The 19086-nt window shown below is 34.3% G+C and overlaps 1 protein-coding gene and 1 pseudogene across 1 annotated transcript in view; both read left to right on the top strand.

Annotated features, from left to right (window-relative positions):
- The window catches only part of GPC5 (glypican 5), a 1424459-nt gene that overhangs the window by 879535 nt on the left and 525838 nt on the right, over positions 1–19086 (top strand). The window lies entirely within an intron of this gene.
- Positions 11693–11812, top strand: LOC123389471 (annotated as a pseudogene).

Raw genomic sequence — 19086 nt, 5'->3', positions numbered from 1 at the left:
GCCCTAAGGGAAGTTGCCCAGAATCCTCTGATTCTAACCCCAGTTGTCTCTCCTCATTGGCTAAGGGAGGCTGCCATGGTGGGGGACTATAATTGCCTTAATGTGCCTATTCAAGTCCCTTAACATCCCTTCTTTGTGGGATGTGTTAGGACCAGCTCTGAGCATATCATAGAGGAGATACAATTTCCTGAAGAGGTTGGTTCTTTATTCACTGTTTTTTCTGTTTGTTTATTTTGTTTTTTTAATTTTTTAAGGTTTTATTTATTTAGAGAGAGGGCTCGAAAGTGTAAAGGGGGGGAGAGACAGTCTCCAGCATACTCCCTGCTGAGTGTGGAGAGTGACTAGATGCTGGATCCCACAACCCTGAGATAATGACCTGAGCCAAAATCGAGTCAGACATTTATCCAATTGAGCCACCAGGAACTCTTATTCACTATTTCTTTAATTCATCCATCCATCAAACAAGCATTTTCCTATAGATTGTAATCCCATGTGTGTAAATTTTTAAAATGATATGCACGTAGGTTCATTATGCAAAAATTATCAAAATATTCAAAACATTCATAACATTGTTTTTCTGGTCTGGCAGTAGTAGCATCAGAAGTTGGGGGAAAGTTATGGGAGTTTTTCACTTAAACCCCCTCTAAAGTATTTGATTTCATGAACAACACATATTCAGACACACCTATGCAGACACACACATGTGTATGTATATATATTTAAAAAGTAATTATATTTCTTAAAAGAACTCAATGTTTTCCCAGAGAAGAATCTGGAGCTAGAGAGAACATGTGTCCTAGGCCACGTTTGTGCAGAACACAAAGCAGCTAATACAGGTATGAGGCATGGCTGAGCCTTTAGGGAAGTATAACTTACGGTTAGACATGATGGTCCACACTGACCAACAGGCAAACTCCAAGAGATCCTGAGTGGTCTTAATTCTTCCTCTCTTCCTGCTTCCAAAACAGTAATCTATTGTTTTTATTTTCAAAGTTCATTGATTCTAAATAAAAATAGCATATAGTTTATTTGCTTATAGTTTAAGATCTCTTAAATTATGATACATTTTATTGCTCAGCATTTTAAATTCATCTTAGGCAATTTAAAAAGGTTTGTTTTTAAATTTCTTTTTAAAGATTTTGATTATGTGAGAGAGAGAGAGTGCACAAACAGGAAGGGGCAGAGGGAAAGGGACAAGCAGAGTCCTTGCTGAGTAGGGAGTCTGATATGGGGCTTGATCTCAGAACCCCAATATCATGATCTGAGCCAAGGTCAGAGCCTACACGACAGCCACCCAGGCAGCCCCAAAATCTAAATTTTTAAAAATATCAGAATAAGATGTTACTTGATGATTTTTTTCTTTTTTTTAACTTGTTGATTTTTTTTTTCTTTTTTAACATTTTAATTGCTTGTGTATTCTCTCTGCTCATTCTTGGATGAAGACTGAATAATTTCTTCAGTGATGCAGTCTTTCCCTCTTCCTTTCTTCCTCGATCTTTTAATGCACATGAGAACACCCTAAATTCAGTGAGGCAAAAATCAAAGTAGGAATATATTTAAAAAAATTTTTTTTGTAAGATTTTATTTATCCATTTGACAGAGAGAAATCACAAGTAGACAGAGAGGCAGGCAGAGAGAGAGGAGGAAGCAGGCTCCCTCTGAGCAGAGAGCCCAATGCGGGACTCGATCCCAAGACCCTGAGATCATGACCTGAGCCGAAGGCAGCGGCTTAACCCACTGAACCACCCAGGCGCCCCCAAAGTAGGAATATATTTTAAAACACAGTTATTACAAACTGCCTCTAGCTTATATTTTCTCAGAATAACTGAAGTCTGGGAGTTTCAGCTACTTCCATTCAGTTCCTCTCTTTGTCTTTGGATATTTTACCACATAATGAAGAACTCATTATGAATGATGAATGGTGAAATTTTGAAATTTCATTAAAAAGAAGCCTAAATTGAAAAAGTCTACTCAGTCTTTATATTCACAGTAACATTAATTAGAAAGCAAAATGGCGGTGGTTTGTGGTATCTGGTTGAAATGGAGGCACCATGGCTGGGTTGATGACTGACAGGATTTCAAATGGCCTCCCTTCTATCGTCCTCCAGTCGTCCAACTATAAATATTTTTGCAACTTGAAATAAATTCATTCACAAAAATGGCTAATAAAATTTATTTTTTTGTCTCAATACCAGCTGAAATGTACATCTGACTACATTTCATATTGTGTGTCTGTGCAACCAAAACTTGGCTGACCAAAAAACATCTTATTTAAACCATTGTCTTCAGATCTTTACCAGACCATTGTAGTTGATATTACAGATGAGTGCTTTACATGCTAACGAACACACACCCTGTAGAGGATTCTTTATTGTAATTTAAATTCTGTAGCAAAAATAAGAAAAACTGGAGCACTCAGTACAGTTTTGATTAGTAAGCAAAGTAAGAAGTAATTACAGTTTGCAACAAAACAACAGCAACTGGGTATATAAACTATGTAATTAAGGCATATGTGCAAGATCCTCATTTCTTAGCCCTAAAACTCTTTGAAATATCCCTGGCAAGGTCCCCTGCTGACACCACGCGTCTCCTTCTCTCCTCCATCCTGCCACTATCCCACTCTGAACTTTCTCAAGTGCTTTTTGTAATGACTTTGCAGTCCTTCCAGTTTCTCAATAATCCATTTTCAGAAGTTTTGACTGAATATATAATACTAAACTGTACACTTTAGCAGAGGCAGGATGTGTCTCAGAGTTGCTTAAGCCTTTCAAAGATAATCCTTTTTAATGGAATGAGAATAAACAAGCTGGGAATAGGGGTTTGATTACTTCGGCCTTGTTTCTCTGTTCTCTGTGCTTCACCTTTTAAGTGGCTTTTAGCAGTGAGGAGTAAAGATGCTTGACGGACAATAAATAGAGTGTTAGGAGTGTGAGCTCTGAAGTCCTAGGGGTCTGAGCCCCATCCCAGCTTCATGATTTACTGCTGAAATGGCTCAAGATAATTCCCTTATGTAACTGCCTCTATCCTTAGTTTTCTCGATTTTAAAATGAGAACTATGGGAGTACTTCACAGGAATGTTGTGGGAAGTAACAACACAGTGTAGAGTGAGCAATCGACACATGGCAATCATTGCACTTTAATTTGGAAACATCACAAATTTTATTTTAGAAAATAGAGAAAGTTTCCTTGTCCAAGTAAGTCGCTCTCTACAGTCCTCCTCATAGGTTGAATTTGATCCCTTAGGTAGACTTAGCCCTAATCAAAAGACAAAAGACAAAAGAATAAGACAATGAAGATATCTTATTTTCCTGAAACATTCATTAAATGAAAGTACTTGCTTGACACCAGATAGACCACTTCAAATTATTATTTCTGTTCAAAGAACAGATGCTATATATCTGCATATATATACACACATGTATATACCATACAGCTTATATATACACACGTGTATGCCATATATATATGAATATATGTATTTATTTACTTTATCACCTCTATTTACTTTATCAAAAATACACTCAAAATGAAAGTTAAATGACAAAAATTACAGGAAAAGACAATGAAGATATCTTAGTAGCATTATAGACCACACACACACACACACACACGCACACACATATAAATGACATTATTGTCTATAGTGTTTTCTATTTCCGTTATTTCCTCATGTCTTTCTTTCCTAATGATATTCTTCAAAATGTGATGTCCTATTATGCCTGTAAAGTAAGATTGGGGAACAATTTTCTATTTATAAATATTTGCTTCCTAGACTTCAAATGAGAAGGCCATAGGTGTTTGAGGAATCAATGGCATTAAAATGGAAGTTTTCAAGGAGTCATTAAGTGCATTATGTATTATTTATTTGTTGTATTTCATGAAAATGGGAGACCTATTCAGAGCCTCGTGTTTTATGACATTAGCTAGACTTTTGCCACATTTATTTCCCATTTAGTGTGAATTAAATGGTATTATAACTATCCAATTAGCTAGCAATGTGCACTTGAAAGTATTTTTAAGGATATTTGATCTCAGACACACAGGAAAATGTTGATTGGGTATATATGAAAACGGGATTATAATTTGAGTTTGAGAATTGCCAAAGCTACTACAAATGTGCAATTTAAAAATTAATTTTAGTAAGCTCAGGAACTTGTTTTTACTGACCTAGACATTTCCAAAAAGGCGTTAAAGATAGTTAAAGCAAGGTATTCTCATAATTACAGAAATTTTATTTAAAACAAATATACAGGGATGCCTAGGCGGCTTAGTTGGTGAATTGTCTACCTTGGGCTCAGGTCATGATCTCTGGGTCCTGGGATGGAGCCCATGTTGAATCAGGCTCCTGCTGCATGAGGAGTCTGCTTCTCTCTCTTTTTCCTTCTGCCCTTCCCCACTGCTCATCTCTCTCTCTCTCAAATAAATAAAATCTTAAACAAACATATAATTTATTTTTTTGATAATTTACTTATTAATTCTTAAAATTACAGAGAGTACAAGCAGGAGATGCAGCAGAGGGAGAGGGAGAAACAGACTCTCTACTGAGCAGGGAGCCCCATGTGGTGCTTAATCCCAGGACCCCAGGACCCCAGGAGCATGACCTGTGCCAAAGGCAGATGCTTAACTGACTGAGCCACCCAGGCATCCCTCAAACATATAATTTCTAATTGCTGATTAAGTAGCTTATTTTTTTAGCTTAATAGGTCTGTATTTACAATGAATTAAATGTATTTATGATGCCAAATGTGCACAGACATAGATCTACAAAAATGTTTTTAAATTTGTGTGAGACCCTAAGTACGTAGAACATTTTTCCCTGTGAAAAAAATATATGAGGATGAGTACATTTGTCAGGTTTTTACTTTTGGTGGCACATATTCACTTTATCATCTCTGCTTAACTTTACTAAAAATACACTCAAAAGTTAAATGACAAAAATTACAGGAAAATTAGCACTACTTTAGTATTAATGTTTAAGATGAGGTGAAATTTTGGCTTATTGATTCATGCATTATCAGAAAATATTTACATATTACACATTTCCATAATAAAATTATATGCAAGTGATAACTATGTTGTTTACTTTCAGAGAAACAATAAGGGTATATAATGATGAAAATAGGTGGAATTTGGAAAATGAGACTTCCATCACTGACCATGCTCCAAATCCAAGCCAAAACTGAATGTGAAACAAGTAGATATAATAACTTTTAGTCTATTCACCCGGTTTCTGAAATATGACCGCATCTAAATTCTTCACTATTTGAGAGTAGTTATAAAACTAAAGTGTTTTATCAAATATAAAAATAATCTTAGGTTTTCAGAGTTTAAAAACATTTTATATTAAAACATGAATATTTTAAGCAGTGTAATTTTAATAGTTCTTTACTTTCTGAAAGGGTGGGATTTGAAACTATTAAGGGGTAAAATATAAAATTGGTCACATGCTGTACTGATGATAAAAAATAGTTTGGATTTTATGAAAGTCTAAATGTTTGACTTCTACTCCCACCAGATATAAACACTCAGTTTGATTTTAATGAGCAAAAATAATAAACAATTTTACTCCTTATGCTTCCTTGTATAGCATATATGCCATCATATAGGCTACTGGGTTGTAAAACATGCAAATATTGTGTAATGGACATCATTCTGTCAAGAAGCACTAAAACAACAAGCATTTTTTTGTTCATGCTTTGCAGAATTGCATTGATTTGCTCTGGTACTTCTTAGTTTCTAAAAGTTTGCATTTTTTTTTTTAAGATGTTATTTATTTATTTGACAGAGATCACAAGTAGGCAGAAAGGCAGGCAGAGAGAGAGGAGAAACAGGTTCCCCACTGAGCAGAGAGCCCAATGCGGGGCTTGATCCCAGGACCCTGAGACCATACTTGAGCCGAAGGAGAGGCTTTAACCTACTGAGCCACCTAGGTGCCCCTAAATGTTTTTAAGAAAAGATGTATTTTGAGAAATCTTTGACAAAATAATGGAAATGATAATTTACTTATTCTAGTTTCGGGAGAGTTTGGATAAAAGTAAAAATGTCCATATTCTCAAGCAAAGAAGAGATTAGATGGTGAAATACTTAGTTAAAAAAACAACAAATTACATGGACCATTACTGTGCTCTGATTTCTTTCCTAGTAAAAAGTTCCAAGGGCTTTCCTTAGACATTTCACAATGGATTTTTATCATAGCAAACATTTAAGGAGGAAATAAATTTGAGTTTCAGTTCCATTTATATGGGACCTAAATTCTAAAGACATATTGCTGAATCCTATACTGGGATCAGCCTCTAAAGTTTTGATTAGAGATTTCTATAAGACATAGTTGCTCTGTCCTTTTTTTTAAATGAAGATTGGAGAAGAAACATGGATTAAGTTATAAGATTAGAAGAAACTTTGTATTGATCAATGTAAAAATAATTCTGTAAATATTATAGAAACTTGTTTAACAACAGAGAAACATCTTTTCAGATTTTCTTCAGAAATATCTTTTCTTCCTTCAGAGATTTATTTTAGAGAGAGTGTGAGGAGGAGACCAGAGAGAGGGAGCAAGAAACTCAAGCACACTCCATGCTGACCATGGAACCCAGCTCCACACCACTACCTGGAGATCAGACCTGAGCCAAAACCAAGAGTCACATGTTCAACTGACTATCCCACCCAGGCGCCTGACCTCAAAAATACCTTGATCCCATAATTAAGAATTGAGGTGCTGATTTAATACAACTTTGTGTGAAAGTAAACTGAATAGGACACTTGGGTGTCTCAGTCCCATAAGCCTCTGACTATTTTGGCTCCAGTCATAATCCCAGGGTTGGGAGATGGAGCACTACATCACGTCCCAAGCTGGGCATGGAACCTACTCAAGATTCTCTCTCCCTCCGCCTCACTCATGCACTGTCTAAATGAATGAATGAATAACATTACATGTTTAAAAAAAAAAAAAAGTGAATGATTACAAACATGAAATTTTTGTCAAAGTAAATCCCCTATTAAAGTTATTTGTTGTTTTTTAAATACTAAAGAAGTCTTAATGTGTGTAATCAATAAAAGATGATTAAAACTTAGAGCATAGTATTTACTGAGGGAGAAAACTACCAACACAACTGAAAAAGATCCTACAAGTTATGATGTTTGTAAAGGGGAGGCAGATTGGGGTAGCTTGTTTCTGAGTCAGAAATCATTGTTATGTGGGGCATATCATGTTTGAAATTGTAGGACAATAGCAAGACAGTTTATATTCTTAACCTTGATCATGAGTCTGATATCTTGAGTTCTGCATCCCTAACGTCTCTCACCAGTTGTTGTCCTATTTTCTGGAAACTCTCATGTCTTCTGATTGTTTGACTTCTTTATCAGGCCACAACCTTTGACCTTGAACTTTCTCACTCAACTCATTATATAGTAATATATATATATATAGATAGATATATCTCTATATATCTATCTGCAACTGTCTTCTTTGGGACCTGGTGTCCATTGCACTGAGCTCTAACTTTTTTATTTTTATTCCTTAACTAGATATTTTTATCCATTTCTAGTCAATTATCAATTCTTATCCATTGTTCATTAAGGAGTCATTTCTCCTCTGGAATATTATGAGAGTCTCCTAATTAGTTCTTGTGCCCCTATTCTTGGTTGCTATTGTTCACAGTGATGCCACATTATACTTTAAAAATATGAGTGTTTTCATGTCACTCTCCTGCTGAAAACCCTTCCATTACTTCTCATTGCTTTTAAGGTAATATTCTAAGTCTTAAAAAACCAAAAGCAATCTATCACTTTCTTTCTTCTTCTTCTTTTTTTCTCTCACCACTTTCTTTACTCCAGCCTTGGGCATTCAAACTTTATCTTCAGGGGATTTATTTAAAGTATATAAATATATAAATACATAACTATAAATATATAAATTATATAAATATATAATAAATATACAAATATATATAAAATTTATGCACAACATATAATTATATATAAAATATATAATGAATCTGTATGCATTATAGAAATACATATTTATATAATAAATGCATACTTGTATAAATATATATTTATTTAATACATGTATATTTATTATAAAATATTAAAATATTTAATTTTAAATTTATTTAAATCAGAATTTTATCATATTGCTTTATATACATTTCCATGTACTTCACTTTCATATATTACAACATTATTTAATAGATCATTTTGTCTATCTAGAACTCAATATTTTTATATTTAATTTTTAATGAAAAAAATTTAAATAGATAATACATGAAAGAGTAACCTGGTGAGATGGGAAGTTCACAACAACCATTGGCTTTCTGTTTTATTTATCAAGGGACCAACATTTGTCTTACTTCTTCCTAATGAGGTAGGTCTGGAGGTGTCCTTTTAGGCTATTGAAGTACCGGGTGTTACAACACCACTTAGACACTTACTGCAAAGTGATACTTCACCAGCATGTAGATCAATATGTCTGTGCCTACATCCCAGGAGCCAGGGAGAGCAGGAAATTGCTAATTACTGACAGAGTTTGGAAGACAAAGTGAAGTTCAAATTGCCCTATATTATAAGATAGAGTACAGGGCTTTCAGTTTGATTTTGTGGTTCTGTTGATATTCTTGTCCTTAAACTACCTCTTTTATTTTTCTTTCCTCTGAAATGATGGTATATTACTGTCTGATTTTTCTTTTACTGTATTTCATTTCATGAGTTCCCAATTCGACTTTCAACAAACTAGGCTATTTTGATATGTCAGACATGTATTGAAACACAGTAATAGCGTTGTCTTGATTTATATTGATGCTTTCTGTTTTTAAAATGAACCCATCTTAGCGTAATTTTTATGAAATTAACATTTCAGTAGCTTCCTCCTAACACTGACCACATTTCAATCAAACATTGGTAGCAATTGTAAAATCAGTTTTAAAATTTAAACTCACCAATAAAACATTCATCACTAAATTATCTAAATGAAATGCACCAGAGTTTTGTATTCTGCCAAAACCTGTTTGATATAAAATCAATGTTTGATTCATTTCCACATAAGTTTATTGAACATGTGTTATTATCCATGTGCTTTTGCTAATCTATTATCCAGTCTTAGCTGAGTATCCCCTAATTTCCAAAAGTTTGTTTTACCCCACTTCACTTTTATGAAAGATCTGCTATAGTATGATAACTGTTTTTTGTTGTTTTTTTAATGTTAAAATTCTCCTAGGATTTCTGGTTAGTGAAACAGATACTATTGCTGGTCTTTCCCAAAAGCAAAGTGTCATTATGTAAACTTCCTGAGAAAGTGTGGGATGCATCTCACTTTCAACCATTTTGGTGTAGGAAATTTGCATAACACTGTACTTCTGCATGGTGGGAGAAACCTGTACTAGGAAAGTAATGGAAACTAACAATGACAAGCCGAATCTCATGGTGAAAAGGCAAGAAACTGCATTCTAAAAGATGAGGATGTGTAAGTGTGTAGTGTCCTGAAATGACCAAATACGTATGATATTTATATGACAAAGAATGAAAGTCATTTTTAAAAGATAAGTCTACTTCTCTAGGAAAAAGGACTCCATACAGTGGTAATACCATTGACCCATAATTCTTTAGATGTGACTTAAATTTTAAAAAATGTCACCTAAACCATATTCCTGGAGCCTATTTGTGTTAACGATATATTAATGTAAGAATGCTATTACAGTATGGGTACAGGAATTCAGTATGGGTTTTGAAAATATTCTCGAGATTATTGTCCTTTGGTCCATTTTTTTTAAAATGTAATGACCTCTTTGCTCCTTTTTTTTGAGACATAATTGATATAACATTACATTAATTTCAGATGTATAATAATCTTGATAAATACATATACTGCAAAATGATCACAAAATATTTAGTACACATTCATTACCACACAGATTTTCAAATTTTCATTTCTTGTGATAAAAATTCTTAAAATCTACTCTTAGCAACTTTTAAATACATAATACAGTATTGTTAACTAGGTCACCATGCATGTTATATCTCCATGATTTATTTTATAACCCAAAGTTTGTAGTTTAGACCCACTTCATCTATTTTGTGCAGTTTTCAGTTTTCAGATTTTCAGATTTTTTTGGTACTGAGTTGTATGAGTTCTTTACATACTTCAGATATTAACCCTTTATTAGATAGGTGGTTCTCAAATATTTTCTCCCATTCTGTAGATTTTCTTTTTATTCTGTTGATGGTTTCTTTTGCTGTGCAGAGGCATTTTAGTTTGATATAGTTTCATTGGTTTATTTTTGCTTTTGGAATCACAGAAAAATCCTCACCCTGACCATGATCAAGGAGGTTATCCCCAAAGTTTAATTCCAGGATTTATATGCCTGCAGGTCTTTGGTTCAAGTCTTTAATCTATTGTGAATTGATGTTTATGTATGGTATAAAATAGTGGTACAGTTTCATTCTTTTGCACATGGCTATCCAGTTTTCCCAGCATCATTTATTAAAGATGCTGCCTTTCCCCCATTATATATTCTTATCTGCTTTGCCATAAATTAATTGTCCATGTATTCATGGGTTTTTATGTGGGCTATGTAGTTCCATTGATCTGTGTCTGCTTTTATACTAACACCATACTTTTCGAATTTTATTTATTTATTTATTTATGAAGGTCCATACCTAGCATGGGGCTTGAACTAATGACCCTGATATCAACACCTGAGCTGAGATGGAGAGTCAGAGGCTTAACCAACTGAGCCACCCATGCCCCAGCAGCATACTTTTTGATTACTATATTTTATAATATAGTTTGAAGTTAGAAGGCATGATGTCTCCAGCTATGTTCTCCTTCTTATTACTTTAGATATTTGGGGTCTTTTGTGATTCCAACAAATTTTAGGATTGTTTGTTCTTTTTCCATTAAAAATGCAATTGGAATTTTGATAAGAGTTGCATGGAATCTATAGATTGTTTTTGGTAATATAGATATTTAAACAATATTCTTTCAATCCATTTATTCCTAGGCACTTTATTTTTTTTGATGCAATCTGAAGTGGGATTTTCTTAATTTCTTTACTTGATAATTCTTATAAAATCTAGCAAAATAAGACCTAGGTCTATCCAGATGATGAAGAAGAGACAAAAACTAACAGTGGTATTAAGGAAAAGTAGATTTTAATAATAGCATGAGAAAAGTAACAACTATATAGCAAGATTTTTAAAAAGTAGGTGAAATGGATACATCTTTTAAAGTACATAATTTACCAGAACGGATTTGTACTTATTCTCTTAAAGAATATCTATTAAACATTAGAATAAACATATTAAATGTTGAAACATTAGAAGAAATCCCTTTAATAGCAGGGATAAGGTAATTAAGATCACTATCACCATTTGTATTCAATATTATTTTAGAGGCTCTAGCCCAAGCAAAAAGGAAAAAAAAGATAATTAGAGGATAAAGACTGTAAATTTGGAATAAAAGCAATTTTCCCCTACAATGTGATCATATATGTAGGCATACAAAATAACTCACCTGCAAATTATTTGCTATAATGCAAGAAATTGATAGGTGGCAGATAAATGTTGATATATAAATAATAATTAATATCGGAAAATCCATATTTTCTATGAAAGGCAGCAAGCTGGAAAGATTCAATAGAAAACATCATTTAAAATTGTATAGGATAACATCACGTGTTTAAGAATAAATTTATAATGCAGCTTTGCGCAGTGGCAGTATCGTAGCCAATGAGGTTTATCCGAGGCGCGATTATTGCTAATTGAAGAATAAATTTATAATGTAAAAATACAGAGAAAATTATAAAAATTAAAGAACTAAATTAACTGAGATCTGTCCTGTTCATGGACATGAAAGCAATGGTGTGAAATCTTAAATCTCCTTAAATCAGTGTTATTCCAATCAAAAGCCCCCCAAATTATTTATGAAACTCCATAATGCAATGTTGAAATTTATGTTGATGGGTAAACAAAGAATACAGAGAAATCAGAAGTGCAGCAAGAAAATACTTGCTAAATAAGAGTTACTATAAACCATAGTTACTAAGACAGTATGGCAAAGATGCTGAGGCAGTCCATTTGATGAGAAATCAGTTCATTGTTGTGTAGGACTTTATTATATGACAACACTGCCATTTCAGTGGGATATGGAAAGGTTATATCATAAACAAACCTGAAAAATAATTATACATATGGAGAAAATGTATTCCTACCTCATAAAAGATATTGAAACTTAATCCAGTTAGTCATCATATGTCAAAAATATAATTTTAAAATGCTTGATTAAAAATATAGGCAAACCTTTATATTGAGGTAGTAAAATATTTAATTCATATTTTTAGTTTCCTAATTGAGTACAACAGAAAATATTACATTTAGTCATATTAAAAGAAGATCATGGATACTTAAAAAGAACTTTAAAGTAAGAAAAGGAATAGATTACAAATGGGGATAAGATAATTGTATATAACTGCAATGTATTAGTATCAAGAATGCATAAGGAATTCCTAAAAATGAACATGAAAATTTCAAAATTTAATAGAAATTTGGAAAAAGACATAACTAGACATCTCATAGAAATGAAAGCCCAGATGATCAGTAAACGTGATACTCAACATTACTGGTCATTAATATACTAATCAAGATAGCATTATGATGCCATTTTCTATGTATTGTCAGGAATAGAAAGTCTGGAAAACAGTTCTAAAGAAGATACAGGTATAGTATCTTAATGTATTTCTAATGGGAGCACACATTTGTGTAACAACTTTGAAAAACAGAATTATAGTATTATCTTTTAAAAATTCAAAAACTTGGGGCACCTGGATGGCTCAGTCAGTTAAGCGACTGACTCTTGGTTTAGCCTTAAATCGTAATCTCATGGGTCATGTGATCGAGCCCTGTGAAGGTGTTCCCACTCAGCATGGAGTCTGCTTGAAGATTCTCTGCCTTTACTCCCTGCCCCCCACTCACACACACTATCTCACTCTCTCAAATAAATAAATCTTTAAAATAAAATAAAACAGAAATTCAAGAAATTGTTTATGTACTCTAAAACCCTTTGGAGTATCTCCAAGAGCAATGTTTGTGCACATATATTCAGATTTGGACAATAACATTCATAGTAGAGCTGCTCATAATAACAAAAGTCTAGAATCAGTGAAAGTGTCTATCAGTAAGAGTGAATGAAGTAACTTCTAAATACTTCTATGATGAATATTACAGTGTAAACAAATGAAGTAAAATGATACATAGCAGTATGGATTTTTCTTGACAATATGATATTAAATAAAAAAATGTTCCTTAAAGATTGCATGTAGTATAAAGTCTTTCTAATAAAATTAGAAATATCACAAATACAAGGAAATACAATTTAAGACCTATACAGAGTACATATGCATATAAAGCTGAATAAAAAGGGAGGGACAAGCAGGGGAATGGAAAGATTCTGATTGTCTCTGATTAGAAGGCAGAGGAATGAGATTGAGGAGGAACCACTGGTTTGCTGTAAATACTGTTCTGAGTTGTAGAGTTGTATACATTTTTATTAATCCCTTCGCACTCAGTGGAAGTAAAGTTCAAGTAATCTCAAAATGTATTAACAAGCTTATAGCATGCACAACTGAGAGTGTTCAGCTGTTTTGAAAAGAAATGCTCAACTCTTACTTGGAAGAGTAATATTTTTAGAACCCATTGTATGCTTAATGTTAAAAAAAGTTCATAAACATATTTGTCTCTGTTTCCCATGCATTTTGTTAGTAACCTTTTACCATGTTTTAACATTTTTATGTTTGGCCTTGTCAAAACACAATTCTCAATGTGATGATTAGAAAGTTACACATGCTCTGAACTTGTAGCCTGTAAAGCTTTTGTTGTATACTCTGACAAGTAATTCTGGTCACAAATTTGATAGGATTTCCACTAAGGAATCAAGCTATTTTATAGTAAATTCTGGGTTCTCTGACTTGCTGTTCTCTATTGATACAACCATGATAATATAGCTAAGTGTATATAACCTCTTTTAAAAAAATAGCTTAAAGCAATTTATCATGAAATTTATTTTGCCGCTTTTATCAATTTTATCCTTTTCCCTTTTATCAGTCAATTGCCAGTCAAATAGAGATGTGATTTAGATAATAAATTTGGCTAAGCAAGAGCGATATGGGACAAGAACTCATTTTGTACAATTTGAGACTAACATTATCCATAATTTATTTTTAATTCATCAATTCTTACAGAGAACTGGTGATGTACTAGACATTATTTTCAGCAGTAATACTGTTATATTTTTAGTGGGTAATACAATAAAGAAACCAATATAAAACTTAGAAGCTATTAAGATTTAAAAGAGTGTATGATAACGATTGAATGGATTGCCATTATATTCTCTGTAGCCAGAGAATCATATTTGAGGAGATGGCATTTAAGTTGAGATCTGAGTCAGTAGGAGTTACTCATATGGAAATCAAGGGAAGAGAATTCCAGGCATAAATAATTCTTGAGCAAACTGCTGGACTTAAAATAACCTTGGGAGGCTGGAGAATATTGTGTAGAGAAGAGAAAGTGATATTCAGTTGGCAAGGAAAAAGGTAGTGGAATTGACTGATAATGAAGCTGGTATTACATGCCTATATTTGAGTTACCTCTTTGAGAAGTAGTTAAGAGATTGAAGTAAATGTTTTGAGAACTCTAGCTCAAATAATCTGTAGTTCTCTATAATTTAATGTTAAAAAGTGATATGCTATTAATAACATTAGCATATAGATATGCACCTATATACATGTGTATATGTAATCTATTTGAGGACAAATTGTTCACCTTGGAAACTTATGTGCTCTTGGACGTTTTGTGGTTTGTTTTCAACATAAAATGGATTTTCAAGACTGAGAAATCAAAATATAATACTCAATGAAGGAAATACTTTATTTTTATGAAGCTAAAGCAGTAAGAACTCTACACCTTGTTATATTTAAAGTAATATAAGGAAACTTCCTTGAATCCATGATAGTGAAATGAAACAGCCTGGAGCCTCTTCATGTTTTCTGGCCCTTGCCTTCCTTACCACTCCTTACCACAGAGAAGGAGTACGTCTGGACTCTCCTTGCTGCTTCCAGACCATTGAGCCCCTCTGAGTTACTTGGCATGAGATTTTATCTTACACTCTTTCCATTTTTAGTCATACTGTCTGTCCTCTTGATTTGTCTCCTTCACTTGAAGACTTTAACACCTTTCTTACTGTATTCTTTCTCACAAATATTTTTGTCCCTTACACTGTTATTTCCATTCCCACTAAATGATAATTCAGTGTCTTGAGTTCTTTCCTCTCCTACACTTACATCAGCTACCTACTGCACGTACGTATAATAGACCTTGTCATGGCCAGTAAGAGCCCATACCAGAAAATGCAGCTTAAAACACCCATTCGATAGTCAGTCATCGTTACCTCTTATAGCTTCATTGCAACAATTTTACTGGGTTTCTCCCAATTTTCACCATAAATAGCTTTCTTTAGACCCTCAATTCCCTCATAGACCACATTGTATCTTTTCTGTCATTACCCAGAATACCCCACTCCTTTGATCCCCTTTTCCAACATCATTCCTGTTAGGGAAGACTTCAGCCCTATTTCAGTCTGCTCTCTCTACTCACTGGTACTTCTGTTTCTCTTATCTGATAAAATTTGAAGGTCCTGGCTGACCAGAGAATCCAACATAGTTCTTGTGTGTTTAGTTCATTCTCTAACCATTTATTATGCACATATTTATTGAATGGATCTATATCTTATGATATAATATGACCCAAGCAGCAAGGAGTCCCGGGTGACTGGAGAAGAATGAGGCACAGAAATAGAGCTTGAGGATTAGGTCAGATGTGAAGAGATGATGGAAGGAGGGGCTAAGAGCAAGTAGCCCAGGTAAATTCCTTTGCATTTAGAAAGAGATGGGAGCTCTGGTGGGTTTTGAGCAGTGTTGTTACAGTGTCTAGTTCCAGGGAATAAAAGTGGAAACAGGAGGACTAGTTCGGAAGATATTTAAATATTCCAGGTCAGGGAATATGGTATCCACCTTCTTGGTGGAGGTGGTGGGAAGTTGTTGGATATTTGATATATTTTAAAGGGAGAACTGAACAGATTTGTTAATGGGTTGGATATGGAAGTGAGTGAACAACCATGGCTCCACCATGTTCAGCCTACAAAATAGGAAGAATGGAAATACCATTTGTAGAAAAGAAGAAGACTGAGAATGGAGAAACTTCATAGTCTAATCTGGTATACCATTAGCACTGTTGCAGAAGCAAGTAAATAGTGTGGATTACAAAGGTCTCTGCATAAATGCTTGGGACACCAATTGAATAAATGGCTGATGTGAGCTTGGCAGAAATGAACAAATGAAAATTCAAACTTTGTCTCAGTACTGCAGAAACAACAGAAAATGGAAGGAATGGAGAGGTTCACCTTCTTTCAGTTCTAGCAAATAGTTGCTATGTAAGAGTGCAGGCATAGCCACTGAATCTGCCACTTAGTCCAGAGAAGCAGGAAATCTAAGTTTGTGTGTCAAATATCCTAATTTTATAAAACATATGCTACTTCAAATGAATGAAAAAAAATGCACAAAAAAGAAAAGACAACAAAAACAAAGCCCCAGGTCACAAAAGTCTATGTGCCATAACTTGGAACATCTAGGGATGGTAGGACACCTTTAATGAAACCCTGGGATTCAGAAGACTCAAACTTGAATCCCATCATGGCAGCTTACCCTGCTGGCTTATCTTAGGCCTGTCATCTAACTTGTCTCTGAGTTTCAGGCTCTTTTCTTACTCTAGAAAACAAAATAAAAATAAATAGAGGCTGTACTCTAAGTTTCCTTAATATTATGGATCAAGATTTTGACAGATAACCACCCTGTGGATGAGGAAAACTGTCACATGTGTGATAGTATATGAGCTGAGAGAAGGTGAGAATGTTTTTTGCTCTCTAAAGGCTTCCAATTAATATACTGATGTCTGATGGGGAGTGAAACGTGGGGCTCAGTGGATGGATTCAGATAAACAACCACAACAGAACACCTGAGTAGTGAAATGTGGATAGCCAAAGAGTAGAATAAAATTCTTTCCTTCTAGGAGCAGAGAGAGTGCCTGGGGAGAAAGTGGGTGCTAATCATTTGTAAATGAGCTGAAGACAAATATTTGGCTCCATAAAAACCTCAATAGATTATAGAATTATCTATAATGATCCATTCATTATCAGATTACCTGGCAAAAAAGTGTTTTTTCTCAGAGTTATGCTTGACCTTTCCATTTTTGACTTGGATAGAATAAAAAGTCGATGATCAATATGGATAAGCTTGCATTATATAAATATAGAATACTCAGATTTAAATTCAGTTTATTCATTATTTGCTATAGACCTTGGGCACTTTTTAAATCTTGTGGAGGTAAATTCCTTAACCATGATACTGAAATAATAAAAGAAATAATTGTTATGCCACTACTAACTCTTTCCATTAGGAGAAGTAATGAAAAATGAAACAATTTCCTACTTTTTCATCTTCTCCACTTACCCAGTGAGAGTTTTATACTTTTTTGTAACTCAAATTGTTGTAACCGATGTATCTGTACATTTGCATAAACAATTGTCACTGTTCTTTCCTTTTATGAGCCTGTAAGGACTTCTGTTAAAATGTGACCACAAAGAGACTATTACTAGCTGTTCTCAGCCTCTCTCAAGGGAGACAGGTGTTTGCCTAACTAGAGCAAGGAGATTTAGTTCTGTTAAGAGAGAAACTGACCAAGACTGTTTTAGTCACCAGTTGCAGTTATAAAAGAGGGTTATATATTATGCTAAGTGAAATAAGCAGAGAGAGTCAATTATCATATGGTTTCACTTATTTGTGGAGCATAACAAATAGCATGGAGGACAAGGGGCGATGGAGAGGAGAAGGGGGTTGAGGGAAATTGGAAGGGGAGATAAACCATGAGAGACTGTGGACTCTGAAAAACAATCTGAGGGTTTTGAAGGGGCGGGGGGGTGGGAGGTGGGGGGAGTCAGGTGGTGGATATTATGGAGGGCACCTATGGCATGGAGCACTGGGTGTAGTGCATAAAAAATGAATTCTGTTATGCTGAAAAGAAATTTAAAAAAGAAAAGAAAAGGAAAAAAAAGAGGGTTATATGTACTTCTTTCCTGAACACTGTCACTAGCAATTCTTTCCTGCTGTTGAGAATTCAAGTACACAATTTACCCCAGCTGAGAGATGGGTTTTGATGGTCCTTTGATTTCTCTCATCACCAGGAACTTAAGTACAAGTCCTATAAGACACTGAGAACTCACAGAAAACATTTTCAATGCCTTGAAAATTCATTCTTATATTTTTCTTTTGGTTTAAAAAAAAAAAAAAGCTTTAGTGTTTACTAGAAGTGGCAGACTGTTCCCTTAGTTTCTGACCAATATTTCTTCAATGCAGATTTTTTATTAAGATTTGGGAAATTGTTTTACTTCTACCCAAGATGAGGAAATAGGGACCATGTGGGGTCCAGGTAGGGGGACCATGTAGGGGCCAGGTTTAGCATTCTGGCTTAAAAAACTAGAAAGGCAGATTACATCACACAATGGTTTTCTCGGAAAAGGTGGAGGGAGGGGAAATAGATCAAGATCGGCAGGTGCCTCGGCTTACTGTCTGCAGTTCCCAGGCCATTGTATAGAATAGGGACCCCAAGCCGGGCCTGGTGGTCTTGGTGAGTTGACGAAACAGACCAGAATTCATAGAGGCCAAGATTGCCAGAATATGGGGAGAAAATACCAGAGGAAAGAGTTAGAGACAAAGACAGAACTGAAGGGGGTTTCTCCTCAGTCTCCTCGAACAGCACTTGGACTCAGGACTTGTCACATATGCATGAGAGGTAACTACCCAAAGCAAAGGGTGAAACAATGGAATCAGTTTCTGTTCCAGTCCAGGTGTTGAGATTATAAACTGGAGTGTAAATCTTGTAACACATGGGTTATTTGGTAAAATTGTCAGATGTTTATTATCAATGAGATTAAGTTAGCCCTAGACTAAAACTGTTCTGTACTTGCTTTATGATACTTAAAGCAAGCCT

The sequence above is a fragment of the Mustela putorius genome, unplaced genomic scaffold, assembly GCF_011764305.1.
Source record: "Mustela putorius furo isolate JIRA1106 unplaced genomic scaffold, ASM1176430v1.1 tig00003974_pilon_pilon_pilon, whole genome shotgun sequence".
NCBI classification, from domain to species: Eukaryota; Metazoa; Chordata; class Mammalia; order Carnivora; family Mustelidae; genus Mustela; species Mustela putorius.
Note: the sequence above shows the minus strand (reverse complement) of the source record. Positions and strands in the feature narration are given on the sequence as shown.